Source organism: Echinops telfairi, unplaced genomic scaffold, assembly GCF_000313985.2.
Source record: "Echinops telfairi isolate 266 unplaced genomic scaffold, ASM31398v2 ScPeMD7_7457;HRSCAF=8495, whole genome shotgun sequence".
Lineage (NCBI taxonomy): Eukaryota > Metazoa > Chordata > Mammalia > Afrosoricida > Tenrecidae > Echinops > Echinops telfairi.
This window is the reverse complement of record NW_022111357.1, coordinates 16189011-16194697: the sequence shown is the minus strand read 5'-3', so window position 1 is coordinate 16194697 and position 5687 is coordinate 16189011.

Genomic DNA, 5687 nt, shown 5'->3' with positions numbered 1-5687 from the left:
TTGTCCCCTGTAGGGCTATGGGTCAGTGAGGGATGTTGTGTCTCATAGTGGGGCTGGCCATATGTGCATTGACTGCTCTGATGTTTTGTTTTATTTCGTTGCTTTTTTTTGCTCTGTTTTGTTTTTGTGCTTATTATTTTTTCTTCTTTTCTATCTAGATTTGATAGGCGGGATAAACAACCTGGAGGAGAAAACAATGGGACCAACAGTTGTGGGGGGACACAGGGGTGGGGAACAGGAAGGGGATCTCAACCAACCTAGGGACAAGGGAATAACAAGTGATCTAAATTCGATGGGGAGGGTATAAGATGCCTGGTGGGACTTAATCAAGGGCGATGTACCCGAGAGGAACTACCGAAACCCAGCTGAAGGCCAAACATGATAGTGGAACAAAAGGAACGTAAAAGGAAACCGAGGATATGATAAGAGTTGTATTAGCCCCCAGTTAAATGATTGAAAAAAAAAGTCAATCCTACTATTACCAGATCTCTCATTTTTGTAACAAAAGCCAGAAATTTGAATTTTTGTGAGGATATCTCAATTTTTGATGTTAGGAATAAATTTAATTTTATAAACAAAAATTAAAAACAAATATAAATGAGAGGTGTTCCTTTCCTTCTTAATTATCCCAGTTGTTTCTCATTGTATTCGGGATCACAGGTGTGACCTTTATGACCCCTCAGCATCCACTCTTCCCCACCCCATCTGCTTCAGTGGCCCCAGCACCAACCGTTTCTAGTTCTCCCAGCATGCCATGCTCCTTCCTGCCTCAGCAAACCTTGTTCCTCTGCTGGGATGCTCTTCCTCCCGTGTTCCCCTGGAGGGCCCCTCTTGTCTTGTAGGACTCAGCTTCAATGTCATTTCCTTCTCTCACACTGCGGCTCCTCTCTCATTTTCACACTCAGCTCCTGGCATCTTTGCTGGGAGCACAAGGTAATATGACTTTAAATCTGGTAACACCCAGACAATGGAATGACTTCAATTGTTTAAAAAAAAATTAAAAGTTAAAAATCTCTATTGACGTGGAACAATTCCTAAGATATATTGTTAAATGAAAAAACAACAAACATTATCCTGCTACCCATCCCCACTAACCCCCTCCCCCCCCCAAAAAGCAAGCGCCCCAAACCAAGCTGCAGGACAGAGTGCAGAATATGCCACTGGTCCTTTAGAGGGAAACAGAGTATGTCTGTTGTGTATGCATATGTCTTATCTGGGTGGCTCCGGGAGAAACTAGTGCCACTGCTGCCTCTGGGGGGGAAACGAGGTAGCCAGTGGTCGAGTGTGTACCCTTTTGTACTTGGGGTCATATGAATGCACCACCTCTTCCAAATGAACCCATATGTACAGGTTGTTTACTTGCTTTGTTTCCTATCTCTAAATGGAACATAAACTTCGTTAGAGCATGTCCCCTGGCCTTCTTGATCACTATTACATCTCCAGCACTTCACGCAATGCGTGGCCCGTAGTAGGTAAATGAATACGAAGTGAAGGAACGAGGGAAGGTTCCTTCCAGCCCCAACATTGTAGTCCTAACTTTAAGGCTCCAAGGATAAAGACATGGATTTGAGAGAGACAGGTGCTTGGTGGCGTGCCGGGTTGTCTTCGTTGTTATCATTGTCCCTGGGCCCCTGCTGCTGAGTGGATTCTGAATGGTCACCACCCTACTGGACTGAGGGGAGCTACCTCCGAGGGGTTCCTGGGATGTAATCTTTAAGGGGAGCAGATGACTAGCTCCACAGAGCTGCTGGTAGGTTCGAACCTCTGACCTTTTAGTTACTGACCCAGCTCATTACCACTGTGCCACTAGAGTTTATTTTTAACATTAAACTTTTAAAAATAGTGACAAGGGAGTATGTGGAGGGTGGAAGTGTGTGGCAGGCAGGCCTAATTACAGATGGGCTTCCCAAGGAAAACTCCACAACCAAAGGGCCGTGTCCTGCTCAGCCCTTATCCTGTGGGGATGCCAGCGTCGGGGCAGGCAAAGCGGATCTCTTTCCTGCTGCCACGTTCCAGGTCCCAGTCTTCCTTCCACACTCGGTTCTAAACTTCCCGAGGTTACACACTAGAACTGTTTCGCACTCGTGTATGCTCAGAGGCTGGACCAGATGGAGGACCGAATCCACAGAACCAAAGGCCCCACTCGGGAGCTGCCATACCCACAGTAGCCGAGAGGTGGCGGCAGAGGAACGCTTTCTAAACAAGGTCCTACTCAAACCTTGACTGCGCTTTAGGTCTGGGGCAGAGGGCTGTCTTGACCACGTGAGGAGTGGCATTTAGCTGATTTTTGACACCCTCACTTAGCACTGTACTAGATACTAGAGATAGCAAGAAAGGTTCCGCTGGACCAGGGAGACAGAAATAAACACTAGTCGAGGAAGACAAATGCTATTCTGTCCTTAGGAGTCCCAAGAAGGGAGTGGTAGGTAGCATTTACCTGAGGTATTTAGGGAGGTGACATTTGCATTGGGCCTTGAGATGGAGGGGGATTTACCCAGTTGGAGAACATTCTAAGAAGAGCAGATGGCTTTGTGGGGACATGGTGACTTGCCAGGGTGGCCGGATTATTCTGAGCTTGATAGGAAACAAAAGGACAAAGAAACAGTCCAGTTCTTTGAGAGTTGCTCTTTTTAATGAAAGACCCAGCGACTTACGAATTAACTCGTGTATTACGTGAGTCTGGCACTCAGGGTTCAGAATTTCTGTGTCGGTACCTAGTCCCTACTTGCTGAATGATTGGATTCTGAAATGCTGGGTAGTTTTTTGAATGAATAATCTATCCCTGCTAATTAATACTTCAAGAGGGTGTTTCCCAGGATTTTTCCCCTTCCAGGTGGAACTTCTCATAGATAGTGTGTTAGTCCGGGTAGACTAGACAAACAAATTCATAGATATTCATATGTGTATAAGAAAGAGTTTTGAAAGAGCAATTGGATATTGAGAAAACACTCCAGCCCAGTCCAGATCAAGTCCATAAGTCCGATACTAGCCGATATGTCTGATATTGGTCCATAAATTCCTCTCTAGATTCACACAGCCATGCAATGATGCCAAATGCAGGACGATCACAGGCCAGTGGGTGGAAAGTTTTGTGGATCCAGTGATAGTGGAAGTATCTCAGTGGTTCTTCCAGCTCCAGGGCTCTGGCTCCATCAGTTTGTCTCTATGTAGCTTGTCAACAGGAATATGTAGCAGAGAGAGTGTGTGTCCCACCTCCAGGGAGGAAGACAAGAGGTCCCAGAATCTTCAGGAGAAGGCTATGCCCACACAGAGGCATGATTGGCTATGACCTGATTGACAGGCTAGATTCCACCCCTTCACTCAAGTTGACAGATTATGTAACTGCCACAGATAAGCATTTCTTCAGAGACGAGAAATCCCAGGTACAAAAGGACAAGGATCACGAATGGCATCCAGGGACTTAATGAGAGGATCCTCAAATCCTGTCCCTGGAATGTAGTCTCCTCCAGGAGCTCCGGCTACATAGTGGTTGTGAGTTGGCCTGCTAACTGCAAGGTCAGCAGTTCGAAACCACCAGCTGCTCTTGTGTATTCCTTCCGTCTCCTTTGGATGCTTCCTATCTGGTTCAATGGTGATGGTGTAGTGGTAACCGCAAGGTCAGCTGGTAGAAACCACCAGCTGCTCTGCAGGAGAAAGACAAGGCTTTCTAATCCCATAAAGAGTTCTAGTCTCAGAAACCCACAGAGGCAATTCTGCCCTGTTCCACAGGGTCACTATGAGTCAGCATTGACTCGATGGCAGTGAGTCTGGTTTGGTTTCTCCAGGAATGAGGCCATTATAGTCATTTTTTATAGCAACTGATATCATCGCTTCCATGCCAATAAATCCTCTGCACGTGTTCCAAGACCTTTTTTTTTTTTTTTTGAGCCACCTCTTCCTGGAAACTTTCCCTTTCCAACTGGAATTGACCTATGCTCTTCAACTTGCCTGGCTCTCACTGCATCGCCTCCTTCTGTGATCTAGGCCCTGGCACCTCTTACTGTTTCCTCTCTCCATGGGGATCTCCTCCTCCCCCTGATGTTATTACCGTCTCCATGGCAGCAGTCTGGAGCCCGCTCTTCTGAGCTCCAGCTCCCACTCCCAGCAGCTTCCTGGACACGTTTGTGTCACCCTGATGCCCGCTAATCATTCATATGTGCTGTTGTTGAGAATGGACAGCGCCAAGACCGGCACCGGCTCACCTTCCCACAGGGCAGTCCAGGGGCACTGCGTACCTGCTTTGTGCCGCACAGCTAGTCTCCCTCCTTAAGGTGAGCCCACTGTGCCCGTCAGCTTCCTGGTGCATCCTCGCAGTTGCTGTTGCCCATTTGATCCCATCTAGATCGATCCTAAACGAGCTGGTGAAGATAAACTATGGTTTGGTTTTAAGAAGACTGCAGGGCATGTCAGCCGACTTGACTCTTTCACTTGACTGTTTCTTAGGCCCCTTCATCTCAACCTCTACAGACTCCTTATCTTCCTCACAGTCTGTTCCTCTCTGGGGTCTCTGCCCTAGTGAATGGCGCTATAAAAATGACCTGGGGGTGACATCTGAATTCTCCTTCATAAGCGGGGAGGAGGAGAATTATCATCAGCAGCTAGTTCTTATGAGGCCAGGGTCAGGCATGCCTTCACCTTCCACGTTTCTTACCAATTCTGACCCCAAGCGTGCCTCTCAGAGCACTCTGCACTCAGCTGGGTTTTATGATTCATTGCAAAGGCCACACAGAGCATACTCCTCGTGGCAACTCTTTTCGTCAACTTGGGCAAAGGGTGGAGTCTAGCCTGTCAATCAGGTCATAGCCAATGAGGCCTCAATGTGGATATGGCCGCCTTCTGAGGATTCTGGGAACTCCTGTCTTCCTCTTTGGAGGCAGGAGGTACTCTCTTTCCTTCATCTTCCTGTTGACAAGCCACATAGAGGTATTGCTGATGGAGCCAGAGCCCTGGAGCTGGAGCAGCCACATGGAGAGCCACGCCAGTGCTGGGATGCTTCCACCACCACTGGATCCACAAGACTTTCCACCCACTGGCCTGTGATCTTCCTACATTTGGTGTCATTGCATGTGTTGTGTGAGTCTGAAGAGGAAATTATAAACTGGTATGAGACATATGGGCTAATATTGGACTTGACTTGACCTGGACTGGGCTGGGATGTTTTCTCAATATACAATAGCTCTTTTATGTAAAGCTCTTTCTTATTCACATATGAGTGTCTGTGAATTTGTTTCTCTGGTCCGTCCGCCCAGACTAACACAACATGGCACCTTGGGAGTGGGGTACTAGAGAAACAAATTATAAAGATGAAGAGTAGATGTTTGCTTGACCTTTGGCTCATGGTAGTGTTTCTTCTTGGGCTACCCAGAGGTCAGATATGGCTATGCAGTTTACTGGGTTGTTTTCTGGAAAGAACATGGGAAGTTAAAGTTTTGAGTATTTTGTTTGGTTGTTGTCTTGGTCATTTCTGTTTGAAATGGTGAAAATGAACGTGATTAATGTATATCTTGAGCTCAGGGGACGAAATCGCCCTTGAATGTCTCAGAGACCTTGCTGCTTAGTGAAAATGGCTGATAAAAGCCTTGCTCTGGTGTGATTCAGTCAGAGGCTTAAGGCCATATTTTATATCCATGGAATGGTTTAGATAAGTATTAAGCTAAGATAGATAAGGATTGAATTTGACTGTTTTT